Source organism: Callospermophilus lateralis, chromosome X, assembly GCF_048772815.1.
Source record: "Callospermophilus lateralis isolate mCalLat2 chromosome X, mCalLat2.hap1, whole genome shotgun sequence".
Lineage (NCBI taxonomy): Eukaryota > Metazoa > Chordata > Mammalia > Rodentia > Sciuridae > Callospermophilus > Callospermophilus lateralis.
Window position 1 is genome coordinate 35,005,908 of NC_135325.1, and position 20,399 is coordinate 35,026,306.

Consider the following 20,399-nt stretch of genomic DNA (forward strand, 5'->3'; position numbering starts at 1 on the left):
TGGCCCCACCTTCAGTCTTATTCCCAGTACAGCCCTTCTATAAATATTGGACCTCCAGCCCAAAGTGGGGGTGCTTCTCACTCTCAAGATAGCCTGTATTCTCCCTTAAATGTGTATCTACCTTCCTAAATCAGCTTCTGCCCATGCCTTTGTCTGGCTCATGCTGAAATTCTTTTTGGTCACTTATACCAAGAACTCCAGTGGTCCTGAGTTGAATTCCCCTTGTTAGACCCTTCTCCAGAAACATCTCCTCTCTTCCTAGAAAAAGAATCTCTAATTTCACTAATAAGAACATGGAGAAGATTTTAAAAATCTCCAAAACATTTGCCTGTGGACATAAGTAGAACATTTGGACAAGCTGGGAAGAGCCCAGATAAACTATATAAGGAAAGAGTTTGTGAATGTGGCTGAGTGGTAGAGTGCTTACCTGGCATGCACAAGATCCTGGGTTCAATCCCCAGGACAGCAAAACAAACAAACAAACAAAAGTATATAAGGTGATCTATCACTAAGAGTTCATCATCCCTTTCCAAATCCTTGTTGGGATTGAGGGAAAATGCCCTAAAAGTGGAGGACATGACATGGAAAATAAAGACAATAAATTGGGTGCAGTGGCTTACACTCATAATCCCAGCAGCTAGAGAGGCTGAGGCAGGAGGATTGCAAGTTTGAGACCAGCCTCAGCAAATGAACAAGACTGTAAACAACTTATCAAGACCCTATCTCAAAATTAAAAAAAAAAAAAAAAGGTGGGGAGGGTGGGAGCCGGGCATGGTGATGCAGGCTTGTAATCTCAGCTCCTCAGGAGGCTGAGGCAGGAGGATGGAAAGTTCAAAGCCAGTCTCAGAAACTTAGTGAGACCCTATCTCTAAATAAAATATTTTTAAAAGGGCTGGGGATATATATATGGCTCTGTTTCAATTTCTAGTATGAAGGAAAGAAAGAGGTAGAGGAGGAAGGAAGAAAGGAAGGGAGAGAGGGAGGTAGGGAGGGAGTCAAAAACTGGCTTGTGCAAGCCAACTCCTGGGAAATTACACCAGGATTGAAAATATATGATTAAGTCCAGTAACTTGTTCTTCACAGATCCATCATCAAAATACAGTGCCTTTTCCCCACACACAGTTTCTCAGAACCATGAAACAATGGCACAAATTTTATTCCTCAAGAATTTGAGATAGTGCCTTTAAATTTCTAGAGAAAGAGAAGTATAAATTAAGTTGTAGCTTATTTGATGGGAATGGAAGATACTGGAGTTGTACTAGATTGCCCTTCCTGTGCTCACCAATATTTACTAGAAGAGAAACAACATATCTCACTTGACTACTAAGTAGAGTTGTTGCCTCTTGTAAAATCATTATTTAAAAGCAAATTTGAAAATATGTAGTAGTTGGTTTAAACTGGCTTCAAGCAGCAGTTAAAATGTGGTGATCAGAACTATTATCCAAAACAGAAATTATAAATGATGGAAATATTCAGATTTTAAAACAATAATTCAGTGGATAGTGGGAACAGAAAAACCATCCTACTTTGTTTCTGGGATATGCTAGTTACGTAGCCTAGAATGTATATGCTTGTTTATTACAGTTGCACGGACAGAGTTTGTCTATTAAAGAGCATTTAGTTGTTCAAAGTATCCTTGGATTATATGATTTCCAAAAGTATGTCTCTTCTGAGAACTGTGAACTGTGGAAGAAATCAAACTTTTTTTTAAAGCCACATGATGAGAGGCTGAGGCTGTATCTCAGTGGTAAAGTGCTTGCCTCCTATGTGTGAGTCACTGGGTTCAATCCTCAGCACCACATAAAAATAAATAAAGATACTATGTGTTCATCTACAACTAAATAAACATTTTTTTAAAAAGCCACATGACCAAACTACTGTAAAACCTAACAATCTACTTCACATTGAAGTGGAAAAATATCCAAAAGAAGCAACTTCAATTTCAATGAGGTAAAAGTACACTATGAAGGGGTTGGGGCTGGGGCTCAGTGGTAGAGCACTTGCCTTGCACATGTGAGACACTGGGTTCCATCCTCAGCACCACATAAAAATAAAGCAACAAAATAAAGATATTGTGTCCGTTTACAACTAAAGAAAATATCTTTTCAAAAAAAAGTTCACTATGAAGACTTTGTTCATGTTTGCTGCATTTGGGATTTATATGGTCATTTAATAACATCGTGCAAGATTGTCTGGATCTTAAATACTATCCTTCATAAGAATATAATATATAACACGTGAAAGAATAAGGCATAACTTATTATTAGGAACCACAAAGACCACTCGTCTTTTTGTTTATTTTTTCATTTAGTTAGTTTTGGTGGTGCTGGGGGTGGAAAGCAGAGCCTTGCAATATGCTAGGCGAGTGCTCTACCACTGAGATATATCTTTCCCTTCATCCTAATTCTTTCAAGACTGTTTTATTAAAAAAAAAAGAAAACTTACCCAGGAATGGTGGAACACAACTATAATCACTGCTACTCGGGAGGCTAAGGCAAGAGGAGCACAAGTTCAAGACCAGCCTCTACAACATAATGAGGCCCTGTCTCAAAAATAAAAAATGAAAGGTCTGGGGATGTAGCTCAGTGGTGGTGAGGCCCTGAGTTCAATGTCAGTACCAAAAGTACTGCCTCTACTTTCATATGCTGAGAAAACTATAAGTTTAAAACATCATAGCAAACAATATTTTAAAGAAATTTTCCATATTGAGATTCTGTATGTGCAAAAGCCTTAATTATTAATATGCCAATGTTTATGATGCCAATATCTGTTCTAAAAATTAAAACCTACCTAGCATGTATAAAGCCCTGGCTTTGATCCCCAGCACTGAAAAATAGATAGATAGATAGATAGATAGATAGATAGATAGATAGATAAATGCTTTTGCATGATAAAGTCGTGGAATTACATCAGGGGTTTTTGCTCATGTAAAATGTTGTTGTTGAAAATATTCCACACTATTTTTACAAGTTAAGAATATTTTTAGTATCTCTGACTTTTTATTTTTTATCTTTCTAGTTTTAGCAATCTTTTTTTCCTTTTCATTGATTTACTTTTTATTTGATGAATCAGTTATACACAAGGTGAAATTCACTGTGATATGTTCATACATGCACATGACATAGTTTGGTTAATTTCCTTCTGTTGCTCCTCCCCTTTCCTATCCCTTCTCCCCTCTCCCTCATTTCCCTTCCTGTACTCCACTTTTCTCCCTTCCATTTTCAAATATTATTTCTGATACTTTTTCCAGAATCATCATGTCATATATGTATGTGTTATCTCTATATAAAGAAAGTTGTGAATATGTATTTCTATGAATGTTTATCTGGAAATTTCCACGGATTTGACTAGTACATATTCATTTATATTCATTTTGATTCATTAATATATATTCATTTATTTTATTGCATATAGATTTCTAATATTTTGCATTCTTATATCATTAAGCTACCTTCATTTAAGTAAATTCATCAAATTTTTTGTTTGAGTAAATTCACTAAATATTCCCTTAAAAATCAACAAACAAAATAAGAAGTTGCAGGGGATGGGGGATAGTAGAGGATAGGAAAGGCAGCAGAATACAACAGACACTAGTATAGCAATATGTAAAACAGTGGATGTGTAACCGATGTGATGCTGCAATCTGTATACGGGGTAAAAATGGGAGTTCATAACCCACTTGAATCAAAGTGTGAAATATGATATGTCAAGAACTATGTAATGTTTTTAACAACCAACAATAAAAATTTTAAAAAAAATAAGAAGTTGCAATAAGAATGAGCTACCACTACACACCTATTAGAAGGGCCAAAATCCAGACCAGCAACAACACCAAATGCTGATGAGGATGTGGAGCAACAGGAACACCCATTCATTGTTGGTGGGAATGCAAAATTGTACAACCACTTCAGAAGTTTGGCAGTTACTTATCAAATTAAACATACTCTTACCATACCATCCAGTAATTGTATTCCTTGTATCTACCCAAACTAGATGAAAACTTATGACCACACAAAAACCTGCATACAGATGTTTATAAACATAACTATCAAAATTTGGAAACAACTAAGATACATTTCAGCAGATGATTGGATAAACTGTGGTATATCCAGACATGAAACATTATTCAGCACTTAAAGAGAAATGAGCTATCAAGCCATGAAAAGACATGGAAGAAACTTAAATGCATATTACTAAGTGAAAGAAACCGGTCTAAAAAGGCAACATATTCTATGATTCCAACTATAAATAGAACAATCTGGAAAAGGCAAAACTATGAAAGCAATTAAAAGTTCAGTGGTCACCAAGGGTTAGAGGTGAGGGAAGGATGAGTAGGCAAAGCACATAGGATTTGTACAGAAGTAAAACTATTCTGTATGATATTATAATGGTGGATACCTGTCATTATACATTTGTCCCAACCACAGAATGTATAACACCAAGAGTGAGCCCTAATGTAAACTAAGGATTTGGGGTGAAAATAATGTGTTGGTGTAGGTTCATCAATTGAAATGAATGTACCACTCTGGTGTAGGATGTTGTGGGGAAGGCTCAGCATGTGAGAAAAAAGGGATAAATGGGAATTCTCTGCACTTCCTGCTCAGTTTTGCTGTAAACCTATAACTGATTTTAATAATAAAGTCTTTTAAAAAAGAAGTTTCCAGGCCTAGATAATTTCACTGGCAAATTGTACCAAAACTTTAGGAAAAGAAGGACACTTCTCAAATCATTTTATAATATTAGAATTACCCTGATACCAAAACTAGAAAAAGGACTGTATGGGAAAAGAAAACTATGGCCCAATTTCCCTCAGTAATGTAGATGCAAAAAAAAAAAATCCTCGATAAAATATTAGTAAATCAAATCCAATAATACACATAAAGAATAATACACTATGACTAAATGAAACTCATCATAGGAATGCAAAATTGGCTCAATATTAAAAATCAATCAATCCAGTGTACCATATTAACATACTAAAGTAATTGAAACACATGATAATATCAAGAGATGCAAAACAAGTATCTGAAAAAAAACTTAACATTAATGTATGATTTTAAAAATTCACTTAACAAGCCAGGTGAGGAAAAGAACTCTCACAGCCTGTTATAAAGCATCAACAAAGAAATTCCCACACCCGAGAAGATGTTTAGTAGAGAAAAACTAAATGCTTTTGCCCTAAGATCAGGAATGAAACAAGAATGTTCACTCTCACTCCTGCTATTCAACATTGTATTGGAAGCCCTACCCAGTTTAATAAAGCAAGAAAAAAGAAATAAATGGCTTACAGATTGAGAAGGAAGAAAGAAAACAGCCCCAATTTGTAGATGACATAATTTTCAATGTAGGAAATTCCATGGAATCTATAAAAATATCCTTAGAACTAAAAAGTGAGTTTAGCACTTCTGAAGACTACAAATTCAACACATCCAAAAAAATCAAGCACATTTCTATATACTAACAATGAGCAATCAGAAAAAAATTACAGTACACATATAATACTATTTGCATTGTTCCTCAAAAAAATCTAAAAGAAGATGTGTTGGATCTGTATGCTAAAACAATAGAAAGCTGATTAAATAAATAAAAAAGACCCAAATAGACTATTTTCATGAATTCATAGGCTTAATATGGTTAAGATATCAATGGTCCTCAAATGGATCTATAGATTTAATACAATTACAGGATATTTTTGTAAATACAACTAATTGATTCTAAAAGGTGTGTGGAAAGACAAAGAAACTAGAATAGTCCAGATAATTTTGAAAAGTATGAACAACCAAAGGAATAACACACATTTTAGGAATTACTACAATCCAGGTGCAATGGCCCACACCTATAATCCCAGCAACTCAGGAGGCTGAGGTAGGAGAATCCCAAGTTCAAGGCTAGCCTGGGCAATTTAGCAGGACCCTGTCCCAAAATAAAAATAAAAAAATAAAAATAGATGGGGATGCAGCTCAATGTTTGAGTGCCCCTGGATTCAATTGCCACTATAAAAAAAAAAAAAAAAAAAAAAAAAAAGATCTCCAAGGTGCACTTATAATCCTAGCTACTTGGAAGGCAGAGAGGCAGAAGGATCAAAATGTTTGAGGCCTGGGCAACTTAGTGAGACCTTGTCTCAAAATAAAATTTTAAGAAGGCTGGGCATATACTTCAGTGTCAGAACATTTGCCTAGCCATGGGTGAACACCAAGGTTCAATCTTCAGTACCACAAAGAAATTTTTAAAAATTACTCCAGACCTACATTGTGTTAGTTATATTTCATTTTCTGGGGAAAAATACCTTAGAAAATCAACTAAAGTGGAGGAAAGGTTTATTTTGGCTTCTGATTTCAGAGGTTTCCATCCATAATCATCTGGTTCTGTAACTTTGGGTCTATGGCGAGGCAGTACATCATGGAAGAGAGAGTATAGTGGAGCAAAGTTTCTCACGTCATAGTGTCTGGGAAGCAGATGGGAGGCCTGGGTCTCCATATCCTTCAAAGGCACATGCCCAGGGACCTAACTTCCTCCCATCAGGCCCCAAGGTTTCTACGACCTTCCAGTAGCACCATCATCTGGGAAGTGAGCCTTCAACACATGAGCTATGCGTGGACATTTAAGATCCAAACCATGACACATAGTTATAAAGATAATGTGTTATTAACAATGTGGTAGATCATTTCTCTCCTTATTTTTTCCCATTCCCCTCACAAACTCTTATATGTAATTTTGTATAACAATGAGGATCTCCTTCCATTTCCATGCAATTTCCCTTTTCTCTCCCTTTCCCTCCCACTTCATGACTCTGTTTAATGTTAAACTTTTCCTCCTGCTCTTCCTCCCTGCTCTGTTCTTAGTTGCTCTCATTATATCAAAGAAGACATTTGGCATTTGTTTTTTAGGGATTGGCTAGCTTCACTTAGCATAATCTGCTCTAATGCCATCCATTTCCCTGCAAATTCCATGATTTTGTAATTTCTTAGTGCTGCGTAGTACTCCATTGTGTATAAATGCCACATTTTTTTTATCCATTCATCTATTGAGGAGCATCGGGGTTGGTTCCACAGTCTAGCTATTGTGAATTGTGCTGCTATGAACATCCATGTGGCAGTATCCCTGTAGTACACTCTTTTGAGGTCTTCAGGAAATAGTCCAAGAAGGGCAATAGCTGGGTCAAATGGTGGTTCCATTCCCAGCTTTCCCAGGAATCTCCATACTGCTTTCCATATTGGCCCGAACCAATTTGCAGTCCCACCAGCAATGTACAAGAGTACCCTTTTCCCCACATCCTCGCCAGCACTTGTTATTGTTTGACTTCATAATGGCTGCCAATCTTACTGGAGTGAGATGGTATCTTAGGGTGGTTTTGATTTGCATTTCTCTGACTGCTAGAGATGGTGAGCATTTTTTCATGTACTTGTTGATTGATTGTATGTCCTCCTCTGAGAAGTGCCTGTTCAGGTCCTTGGCCCATTTGTTGATTGGGTTATTTGTTTTCTTATTGTTTAATTTTTTGAGTTCTTTGTATACTCTGGATATTAGGGCACTATCTGAAGTGTGAGGAGTAAAAATTTGTTCCCATGATGTAGGCTCCCTATTTACCTCTCTTATTGTTTCTCTTGCTGAGAAAAAACTTTTTAGTTTAAGTAAGTCCCATTTGTTGATTCTTGTTATTAACTCTTGTGCTATGGGTGTCCTATTAAGGAATTTGGAGCCCGACCCCACAATATGTAGATCGGAGCCAACCTTTTCATCTATCAGACGCATAGTCTCTGATTTGATATCAAGGTCCTTGATCCATTTTGAGTTAACTTTTGTGCATGGCGAGAAGAGGGGTTTCATTTTGTTGCATATGGATTTCCAGTTTTCCCAGCACCATTTGTTGAAGATGCTATCCTTCCTCCATTGCATGCTTTTAGCCCCTTTATCGAATATAAGATAGTTGTAATTTTGTGGATTGCTTTCTGTGTCCTCTATTCTATACCATTGGTCCACCCGCCTGTTTTGGTACCAGTTCCATGCTGTTTTTGTTACTATTGCTCTGTAGTACAGTTTGAAATCTGGTATCGCTACACCTCCTGATTCACACTTCCTGCTTAGAATTGCTTTTGCTATTCTGGGTCTTTTATTTTTCCATATGAATTTCATGATTGCTTTATCTATTTCTACAAGAAATGCCGTTGGGATTTTGATTGGCATTGCATTGAACCTATAGAGAACTTTTGGTAATATTGCCATTTTAATGATGTTAGTTCTGCCTATCCATGAACAGGGTATATTTTTCCATCTTCTAAGATCTTCTTCTATTTCTCTCTTTAGGGTTCTGTAGTTTTCATTGTATAAATCTTTCACCTCTTTTGTTAGGTTGATTCCCAAGTATTTTTTTTTTTTGAGGATATTGTGAATGGGGTGGTTTTCCTCATTTCCAGTTCAGAAGATTTGTCGCTGATATACAGGAATGCCCTAAAAAACAAATGTCAAAAGTCTTCTTTGATATAAGGAGAGCAACTAAAAACAGAGCAGGGAGGAAGAGCATGAGAAAAAGATTAACATTAAATAGGGACAAAAGGTTGGAGGGAAAGGGAGAGAGAAGGGAAATTGCATGGAAATGGAAGGAGACCCTCATTGTTATACAAAATTACATGTAAGAGGATGTGAGGGGAAAGGGAAAAAAATCAAGGGAGAGAAATGAATTACAGTAGATGGGGTAGAGAGAGAAGATGGGAGGGGAGGGGAGGGGGGATAGTAGAGGATAGGAAAGGTAGCAGAATACAACAGTTACTATTATGGCATTATGTAAAAATGTGGATGTGTAACTGATGTGATTCTGCAATCTTTGTAATGTTTTGAATAACCAATAAAAAAATGTGGTAGAGATAAACCTTTATGAAAAATCAATTGGCCATATTTGTGTGGGCATTTCAATGAAGAAAGAAAAATCTCTATAATGAGTAGTGTTGGATCAATTGGACATGTATAGTATTTCTTATTTATAGTATTTCTAATTTGTTATATATGAGAGCAAAATGCATTTCAATTCTTATTACACATATAGAACACAATTTTTCATATCTCTGGTTGTATACAAAGTATATTCACACCAATCGTGTCTTCATACATGTACTTAGGGTAATGATATCCATCTCATTCCACCATCTTTCCTACCCCCTGCCCCCTCCCTTTCCCTCCCTCCCCTTGGCCCTATCCAAAGTTCCTCAATTCCTCCCATGCCCCAATCCCCATTATGTATCAGCATCCACATATCAGAGAAAACATTAAGCATTTGTTTTGGGGGGATTGGCTTACTTCACTTAGCATAATATTCTCCAACTCCATCCATTTACCTGAAAATGCCATGGTTTTATTCACTTTTAATGCTGAGTAATATTCCATTGTGTATATGTACCACAGTTTCTTTATCCATTCATCTACTGAAAGGCATCTAGGTTGGTTCCATAATTTAGCTTTTGTGAATTGTGCTGCTATGAACATTGATGTGGTTGCATCACTATAGTATGCTGATTTTAAGTCCTTTGGGCATAAACCAAGGTGATTTATAAACAGATTCCAAGTTTTCCAGGGAATCTCCACACAGTTTTCCATATTGGCTGCACCATTTTGCAGTCCGACCAGCAATATATGAGTGTGCCTTTTTCCCCACATCCTCACCAACACTTATTGTTTGTATTCTTAATAGCTGCCATTCTGACTGGAGTGAGATGAAATCTTAGAGTAGTTTTGATTTGCATGTCTCTAATTGGTAGAGATGTTGAACTTTTTTCAAACAGTTTTTGATTGATCGTATATCATCTTGAGAATTGTGTATAGTGTTTCTGTTAAATAAATGAAAACTTATGTTCACACAAAAACAAATACACAAATGTTTAAGGCAGTAATGATTGCCAAAAACTGGAAACAACCTAATTGTTCTTCAGTAAGTGATTGGATAAACACAACTGTGTTACATGTATGCAATAAAATAAAAATAATTAATTATTGATATACTCAACATTGTGAATTAAACTCAATGTAATTATGCTGAGTGAAACAGCCAGCCTCAAAAGGTAACAGGCTGATACAAGTAATAATAAATGTTGGCAAGGATGTGAAAAAGTTATACTCATACATTGTTGGTGGGACTGCAAGTTGGTGTAACCACTCTGGAAAGCAGTATGAAAATTCCTCAGTAAACTTGGAATGGAACCACCATTTGACCCAGTAATCCCACTCCTCGGCATATACCCAAAGAATGTAAACTCATCCTACTACAATGGCATGGCCACATCAATGTTTATAGCAGTAAATTCACAATAGCTAAGTTATACAACCAACCTAGATGCCCATCTACAGGAAATTGGTACATACACACAATGGAATATTATTCAGCCATAAAGAAGAATAAAATTATGGCATTTGCTGGTAAATTGATGGAACTAGAGACTATCATGCTAAGTGAAATAAGCCAATCCCAAAAATCCAAAGGCCAAACGTTCCCTCTGATTAGAGGATGCTAACACACAATAAGGGACAGGGAGGGAAGAATAGAAGCTCATTGGATTAGACAAAGGGGAATGAAGGGAAGGGAGGAGAGATGGGAAGGGGAAAGAGTAATGAATTTGACATAACTTTCCTATGTTAATGTATGAACATATGACCATTGTAACTCCACATCATGTACAACCACAAGAATGGGAAGCTATACTCCATATATGTATGATATGTCAAAATATACTCTGCTGTAATGTATAACTAAAAAGAACAAAAAAAAAAAATAACAGGCTGTATTATTCCATTTATATGACATTCGTGAAAAGACAAAATTACAGTGATGAAGTTTTGCAGAGGCTTTGGTGTGAAGAGAAGATGTTACTATAGGCAGCATGATGGAGTTTTTTAGGATGACAGAACTTTCTGTATCCTGATTATGGTGGTGAGTACTTGAACATTTACATGTGTTAAACTTCATATAACTCCAAAAATACAATTATACTGTATTACAATTTTAAATACATTTTTTTCAATGTTGCCAGTCAAGCACATGAGAATCCTCATTTTCTGTAGAACTATTTGACATATGTGTGTGTATACTTGAACATTAGGTTTATTTGCTTTTACGTCATTCGTAAAAGGAATTGTAAAGCACAACCCCTTTTGCATTTGGCTTCTTTCACTTAACATAATCTCTGTGTGTTTATTCTATCTCATAGTTGTGTAGTATTCTATGGGATAATATAGCAAAATTCACTTTCTCAATGGAGAAAGGAAAGTCTTTACAACAAACAGTGTCAGAACAATTGGACATGTAGGATATTTCTGTTAAAGAAATGAAAATTCATTTTCACACAAAAACACACGCAGATGTTTATGGCAGCTGCTCCAAACTGGAAACAATCCAGATGCTCTTCAATGGGTGATGCGTAATTAGGTCGTTTTTGTATAATTCATTTATTTCTCATTCTTTGCTGTTAACAAATAGTTTACATTACATGAATATTGCTGTATTTTTCCAGGTTTATATGTATGGACAAGAATGTACATATCATTTGTTTTAAGATGGTAAAAAAATAAATAAAAATATATTCAAAAAAGGTAAATCAAGCACTACCTAAATATCCAATAGGAGAAAGAGTGAACAAACAATGATGATTATCGATAATATCATATCATCAGAATCATCTCAGAACATGTGAGCCACTGCTGGGTAAATTACACAAGTGTTCCCCTGGTGGCCGTCGTGATGATGGCTCACAGCTCTAACAATGACCTGTGGGTCACAGTAACCAAAGGGGCAGTTATCTCTCTGAGCTCATCTCAGGATTCCAGTGGGCACAAATAAGGACAAACAGGAAGGAGTCAGTGACACCAGTAGCTGGCCATCCCAGAGCACTACAGAGCCAACCTCAAATTTTCTTTGGCCCATGGTTCCCGTCAATGGCCTCAGAGCTTTCCCCTGCCAGGCTTCCCAGAGCACTTCTAGGAAGATAGCCCCTGGAGATGCCTGAATTGGCTCAAGTCAGTCCTTCTCCACCAATTCTAACCTCTCCTCTTCTTGGGCCAAATCTGCTTTCTTTTTTTTTAAAGAGAGAGAGAGAGAGAGAGAGAGAGAGAGAGAGAGAGAGAGAGAGAGAGAATTTCAATATTTATTTTTTAGTTCTCGGCAGACACAACATCTTTGTTTGTATGTGTGCTGAGGACGGAACCTGTGCTGCACGCATGCCAGGTGAGCGCGCTACCGCTTGAGCCACATCCCCAGCCCCAAATCTGCTTTCTTATGGCTTCAGCTCCCCTCCACTCAGGAGCATCCCCTGTATTCTGAGAGTATAATTATGCCCATCGATCAGGTTAGGAGACTGAGGCCATAAACGTCAGGAACTGGGTCTGTAACAGCACAGCAGGTCAGTGGGTGGGTGGCGGGTGGCCCTTCCCTTAACCCACAGTTGTACATCCCCTCAAGCCATGTACAGATTTTCTGCTGCTTTCTCCCCTGAAGGGACCTCCTGGGTCATCTATTTGCACCAACTAGGGCTTGTAAACCCAGAATTAGGCCCTGGGTGGGAACTGGGTGAGGAAAGGTGCCCAGGATGTGGTTGGAGGCTGATGGCCTTTTCCTAAACCCCAGGCTCTGTTCAGAGTGTCCCAAGTATCTTCATGATCTAAGCTTGTTCCCTCAGGACTAGTCACACTGTAACCTGACCCGCTTGTGGTCCAGGTCACAGAATCAGTGCATCTTACTGGGGGAAAAAAACTATAATAAAAGTTCTAAATGAGAATAAGAAGATTAAAAATATGAGAACTTCCGTTTAGTCATAGAAATGACCTGCTGGTAGGAAGAACACGAGGAGGAGGAAGGTCATCCATAGAAGAACCCAAACAGTACCCACTAAAACCTCGGCCCTCCAGGAGGAAGGAGCAGAGCCTATCCTAGGCTGCCCCATCTGTCCACATGCAGAGGGAGGGCCCCAGGAACACCCCGTCCTAGGGGTCAGGCACCCTCAGAGGCCTGTAACCCCACTAGAAGTAAATGCTTAAAACTGCCTCTCCTGCCCAGTAAATCCTGCCAGGCATAGTGGTATATGCCTGTAAGCCCAGCTACTAGGGAGGCTGAGCCAGGAGGATTGCAAGATCAAAGCCAGCCTGGGAAACTTAGCAAGACTCTGTCTCAAAATAAAATTTATTTTTAAAAAAGGGCTGGGAATGTAGATCAGTGATAAAGTGCCCTTTGATCTCCAGTACTGTGAGCAAGTGGGATAAAGAAAGATTGACTCTCTTGGGTCTTTTCTGAGGCCTTCCTTGACTAGGTGATGAGGTGCCCCCTGCTGGCAAAGGTGGGTATCACTATAATGTGGACAATCCTAGTGACATCACCATGGGACCACAACCACCACGGAACCACAGGCTACATTTAGGCCTCCCTGAATGATAGGAAAATTCACTTCAATTTATCTAGAACTTCGAGTGGGAACCTGGCCTTATTGTGGGCCAGAGATACCAAAACTAGGTAGAGAAGGGGTTGTAGGATGTGAGCAGGTGACAGATGGCTGAAGGCTAAGAACAGAGAGCAAGGGCCACTGGGAGATTCAGACTCTGGGCCTCTGCAGAAGATGAAGGCCCCTGCAAAGGACTGTGCTCAGGGATGATAAGAACACAGGAGGCCCCAGGGCCTTAGTTTCCTCATCTGTAAACTGGGGATACAAGTAGAATTTACGCACAAGGGTTTCTATGAGGAAAGCAGAATTCATGGAAAGTGGGGAGTCAGTGTCTGATACAGACTAACTGAGGTAAATGCCAACATATTGTTATTGTTATTATTACTAGAATCATTCTATGTCCATTGACATGACATGTTATTGGCCCCCACAGGATGGGCACCAGGTTCAACGGTCCATTGCTGGCTCTGAAGATGGAGAGAAGGGGCACCAGCAAAAGGGGCACCATGGACAGATTCTAGAAGCAAGAAAAGCAAAGGAACAAATTCTTCCCTCTAGAACCTCCTCAAGGAACATACCTGCCAAACTGGGAGACTTCCAACCTCCAGAACTTCACATAATAGATTTGTTGTTTTAAGTTTGTTGTGAATTTGTTCCATCAGCAACTGGAAACTAATTCAGGTGGGAACATGCATCCACCCTCCCTTCCTCCCTCCCTCCCTCCCAGGGCACTTGTGTCAGAGATATCCAGCCCTGCAGCCTACACATGGTGTCACTTGGATGTTGAGGTGGTGGCCGTGCTTCTTTAGCAGCCTCAGTGTAAGGAACCAGGCCTTCATGAGTGGTCAAGCCAAGAAGGCACCTGGAGCATAGGGAGGCCCCACTCTACACACCACATACCATTAAGATAGTCTACACTAGCAGGTGGGGCAGGTGTCATGGGGAACAGGTTCTGGTGAGAGGTGGCAACAGCAGGCATGTGCTCAGTTTTGCTCTATGCCAGGTGCTGCTCTCAGTGACTGACAGAGCATCTCACTTCACCCTCACAAAACCCTGTAAGGAGGGAAAGTTACTACTCAGGACAAATGAGCCGAGGGAAACACAGAGAGCCTAAGTAACTTGCCCATTGCATGACACAGGGGCAGTTCAGCCCTGGACTGTGTTGCTCCAGCCCCTGCTCTTGTCCACTCTGCTACATTGCATTGACCACTAGACCAATTGAACATGGTCCTGGGTGAAGTGACATTACATTTGTTTCCCTCAAATCCCACAGTTACCCTGCTCTCCTATGAAAGTGGAACTGGGCCTCAGAGAGGACAAGTGACTTACCCAAGGTCATACAACTAGGACTTGTCCCCCTAACCAGGGTTTTTGTTTTGTTTTGCTTTGTTTTGTTACTGGAGAATGAATCCAGGAGTGACACATCCCCAGCCCTTTTTTTGTATTTTATTTAGAGACAGAATCTCACTGAGTGGCTTAGCACCTCACTTTTACTGAATCTGGCTTTGAACTTTCGATCCTCCTGCCTCAGCCTCCAGAGCTGCTAGGATTACAGGCATGTGCCACCACTACCAGCCACACCAGGGTTTTAAATAAGGATCATAACCCACCTGTCCTGGGTTATGATGGGTGTGATAAAAGGCCCAGTGGAGGTGAACTCCAGCATCTGAGGTCAAGTTGGGCAAATCCTGTCCTTGCCCTGAGAAATGGGTGTCCCCTCTCCACAGCTGCTATCAGCTTGATCCCATATAGGATCAACAATTCCCCACAGCATCTTCTCCACAAACAGGGTTAAGGGAGCCTCTGAAGCCTTCATGAAAGCAAGAGCCTGAACACAGAGGAGGTTGAGAAGTATGTAGACCAGGAAGCTAGGAATGCTGGGAAACTGTGTGCAGGAGCCCCAGACAGTCACCTTACTCCCACTTCTTACCCCACTTGGTGATTTTTTTTCTGCCTGAGGGCATATAAAACATAAAGGTACATCTTAATGAATATTAATAATTTGTACATTGCCAGGCTCCATCGTGCAGGGCTATAATCCCAGAGGTCTGTAATCCTTCTGGGAAAACTGAGGCAGGACGATCATAAGTTTGAGGCAGCCTGGGCAACTTAGCCAGACCTGTCTCAAAATTTTAAGAAAGGGCTAGGAGTATCCTTTCATACAGTTGCTCAGTGGTAGTGTCCCTGGGTTCAATCCCCCAAAATACATAAAGAGCACAAAAAAGTAAATTGAACATTCATGAACAAACCACCCCAGATGAAGCAGTAGGCTATACAGACATCCCAGAAGTCCCAGAGACTCCATTCCAGCCACATCCCTCACCCCTGCAGTGAGAAACACTATAGTGACAATGAAAATCATCCCTTCACCTTTCTTTATAATGTTACCTCTCATGTGGTAATACGTTAGTTTCACCTGTTTGTAAACTTCCTGTAAATGGGTCAGTCATACAGTATGAAACTTCCGTTTGGCTCCTTTTGCTCAATATCATGTCTGTGTGATTCATCCAGATCCTTTCATACAGTTATAGATCTTCCCTTCTCGTTGTGTAATATTCCTTTTTGTGAATATACCAAAATTTATTGGTTCATTTATTAACATGTCTGGTTTTTCTCTGTGGTTTTTAATATATTCTAGGTGTGAGACCTTTATCAGTTATATATGCTTCCATTTTCTTCTCCCTAGATGTCGCTTGTGTTTTCACTCTATGGTGTCTTTTGATCAATAAATATTTTTTTTATTTTAATGCAATTGAATGTTTTATAATGTTCATTTATGCTTAATGCTTTTCTGTCTTGAGCAAAAAACTTTTCAACCACAAGTAAGCAAAGATTTTCTGGGGTTAGTGATAAAACTCTGGTCGAGCATGCATAAGGTTTGAACCCCAACATTAAAAAAAAAAAAACTTTTCTGCCATATTATAATTTTACAGCTTGTTAACTTTGCCTTTCATATGTAGGTTTTGAAATAACCAAGAATTATTTTTGTGTTGTAAGACAGGGATCCAATTTCATCATTCCCTTTTTTCAAAATAGAACCAATTATTTCATTTACTGAAAGTCCAACCATTTCCCACTGGTCTACAATACCTCCTCAGTCACTTATTTAATGTCTACATAGGAGTGGATCTATTCCTGAGAGCACAAGTCTTTCATTGGTCCACTTATCTACTCTTGCATCAATATTGCACCACCTTCTAAAAATTTTTTTCAAGTTGTAGATGGACATAGTACCTGTATTTCATTCATTTATTTATTTATTTATTTATTTATTTATTTATTTATATGAGGTGCTGAGGATCAAACCCAAGCCTCACACACAATAGGCAAGCGCTTTACCACTGAGCCATAGCCTCACTCCAATATTGCACCATCTTGATTGCTATGTGTTTATAATAAGTATACTTCCACATAATTTTATGAATTAATTAGTCAAAACCTACACATATGCAAACATCTATTGGAATTGAGATTGGATTTGCATTGAATCTACAAAACAGTTTAGAGGGTAATGACAGATTTATGGTTCTGACTCTTCAATGTATACAGCTTTCTATTTAGGTTTTGTTTGTTTGTTTGTTTGTTTGTTTTGTTTTGTTTTTTTGGTACCAGGAACTGAACCCAGGAGTGCTTAACCACTAAGCCACATCCCCAGCCCTTTTTTATATTTTGTTTAGATACAGGGTCTCACTGAGTTTATTAAGACCTCCCTAAGTTGCTGAGACTGGCTTTGAACTCATGCTCCTCCTGCCTCAGCCTCCCAAGCTGCTGGGATTACAATCATGTACCACCACACACAGCTCTATTTAGTCTTTTTAGCCTTTCAATCAGGGTTTATATTTTTCCACAAAGCTCTTGCCCTGTTTTTCAGTAGGTCATAAACAGTATCTTTTTTTTTTAGTTGTTGACAGACCTTTCTTTTATTTATTTATATGCAGTGCTGAGAATCAAACCCAGTACCTCACACATGCTAGGCAAGTGCTCTGTTACTGAGCCACAACCCAGCCCAATAAACGGTATCTTTATTTTAAAAATACTTATTGGGGCTGTAGCTCAGTGACAGAGCACTTCCCTTAGCATGTGTGAGGTACTGGGTTCAATCCTTAGCAACACTTAAAAACAAACAAGGGCTGGGGCTGTAGTTCAGTGGTAAAGCACTTGCCTTGCATATGTGAGGCACTGGGTTCGATCCTCAGCACCACATAAAAATAAAGAAAGATACTGTGTGTTCAAAAAAATTTAAAAATAAAGGCATGCTGTCCATCTACAACTACAATTTTAAAAATATTTCTTTGTTATGACAAAAGCAATAGTTTTATTTGGGGTTTTTTGTGGTTTTTTTTTTTTTTTTTTTTTTTTTTTTTTTGGTGCCAGGGATGAAACCAGATCTTCACATGTACTAGGTAAGCACTCTACCACTGAGTTACATCCGTAGCCCAAGCAATAAATTTTTATTTTATTACTATTTTGGGAAGGTGGAATGGGATTCAGGAACACTCTGCCAAACAAGCTACACCCCACCCCCAGCTCTTTTTTATTTATTATTTATTTATCTTGGTACTAGAGATTGAACCCAGAGACATTGACAACTGAGGCATATCCCCAGCCCTTTTTTGTACTTTATTTAGAGACGGTTCTTGCTGAGTTGCTTAGGGCCTTGCTAAATTGTTGAGACTGGCTTTGAACTTGAGATCCTCCTGCGTCAGCCTCCAGAGCTGCTGGGATTATAGACATACACCACCATGCCAAGCCAAATAAAATTTTTAAGTATAGATTTTTGTACCCATAAATCTTTCTAAATTCCTAGTAATTTTAATAATTTACCCATAAATTAGTTTATATTTTCTACATATACAATAGTATTGCCTACACATAATGACAATTCTGTTCCTAATATCCAACCTTTAAGCGTTTTCTTTCCCTTACATTATTATACTGGCTATTAAGCCAGTGCAAGGCTCAGTAGAAATGGCTGTAGCAGATTCCAAATGCCTTGGCCAAGGGAATGCCACATTCCCAATGCCAAAGCTATAAACATTCAAATATGCAATGCTTTGTATATACCCTTTAACCTAAAAATGTCCGTTTGAATGTTTTGCTAAGTTTTCTTTGTAAATCATGAATAGATGTCAAATTTTATCTAACCCTATCTCCCTATCTATTGAGATGATTGGAGGTTCTCCTTTAATATGTGAATGAGGCCAATTATGTTGAGTTCAAATATTAAAACAAGTACATTTTCGGACTAAATCATACTTGGTCATATTAAACTTTCTAAAATACATTGTGCCCAGGCAATTATCATTTCATTTAGAATATGTGCATCCATTTTCTTGAGATTGTTCTACTGATATTATTTTTTGATTCATCAAGTTTTTAAAATATTTTTAGTTATACATGGACACAATATACTTATTTTGTTTTTTTATGTGGTGGTAAGGATCGAAACAAGTGCCTCACATGTTCAAGACAAGTGCTCTGCCAATGAGCCACAGCCCCAGCCCATGATTCATCAAGTTCTAAAACAAAGATTATATCAGCCCCATAAAATGAATTTGGTATGCTCCCTCTTTTTCTACACCCTGGAAGTGCTTTGGTAAAATTTGCATTTTTTGTTTCCTCAGTATTTCAACAGCAAAGCTATCTGGGAAGATAGTGTTTCTGTATGGGAAAACTGTTGGCTCCCAGTTTCTTCTTCAATTGTTATGGGCCTATTCAAGTGTTCTATTCCTTTTGGAGACACTTTTGGCAAATTATATGTCTGTAGTCATTTGTCCAGTTGACCTAATTTATCAACCAAATTGGCATGAAGTTGCCTTTTTAGGCATCAAATTAATTACCACATCAATGGAAAGACAAATATATCTGGGTGTTGATACGGGACAGTCACAATATCCTCCTTGAAAAGCAGATGAGATGTGTGGGTGTTTAATTGTTCACTAGCTGTTTTCTTCTTCCAGACTCTTCGGTGCTATTTCTTCTGATGAGTCTGCCTCTCCTCCCCCCCCATCATCTCGTGGATTCTTTCCTAGTTTTGAAAACCCAGTCCAGGCACTAGATCCTCCAAGATTTCCAGACTCCCTGAACTGGGCCAAGCATCTGTCCTGGGCTCCAACAGGACAGATCATTGTTGATGCACTGGCCATGCCGCACTGAAATTCTTTCTCTGTCACCCCCACTGGACTGTGAGCTCCTTTCTGTGTGTCCACAGAACAGAGAAGAGGTGGCCAGTCAATACTTGTGGAGTTGAACTGAGCTTGTAACCACTGAGTGACCAACTAAGCTTTCTGGCCATGTTTCTGTGTATATCCCCATGTACATTTGTTTGTTCCTTCATGTATTTCACTCAATGGGTACATGTTGAGCAGTTACTAAGTGCCAGGGGAACTGTTTTACAAAAGTAGCCAGTGAAAGAGGAAAGCTAGGAGCATGTGGCATCCTGGAAACCATGTGAAGAAAGGGCTGAAAATAGAGATAACCAAGTGTGTAAAATGCTGCTAAGAGGCTATATAAGATGAGGTCTGAGACTTAACTGTAGTTTGGTCAATGTGAACATCATCAGTAACTTCAGCCATTTTGATGAAGTGGTTGGGCAAAAAAAAAACTGGGGTAATTTCAGAAAGGCATTGGAGCAATGAAGAACTAAAGAAAGCTGCTATAAATATATGAAAAGTTTTGCTGTAAAGTAAATACATATATGGGGTTTTGTTTTGCTATGCAAAGAGTTTTTATTTGCATGCAATAGATATATGTACCCTTTCTTTCAAAGCTTCTGGGTTTCCTGTTTTGAGTAGAAATGTGATGTCTGTGAACGGCAACTCTGGTAAGAATTTTTCACAGTACATTAATTCCTCTGTCCTTTCTGAGGCCTCCCCTGTTTGGAGGTTGGAGGGGTCTTCCTGTTGGGTCTAGGGCTGTTTTTTCAGTAACCTCAAAACCTTTTGACTGATTCACAGCTCATATCCCCATAACCAAAAGTGACTACAG

The 20,399-nt window shown here is 38.6% G+C and overlaps 1 pseudogene; it reads left to right on the plus strand.

Annotated features, from left to right (window-relative positions):
- The first annotated feature begins 1,052 nt into the window (after positions 1-1,052).
- LOC143638498 (KATNB1-like protein 1 pseudogene) lies at positions 1,053-19,568 on the plus strand (annotated as a pseudogene).
- The last annotated feature ends 831 nt before the right edge of the window (positions 19,569-20,399 follow it).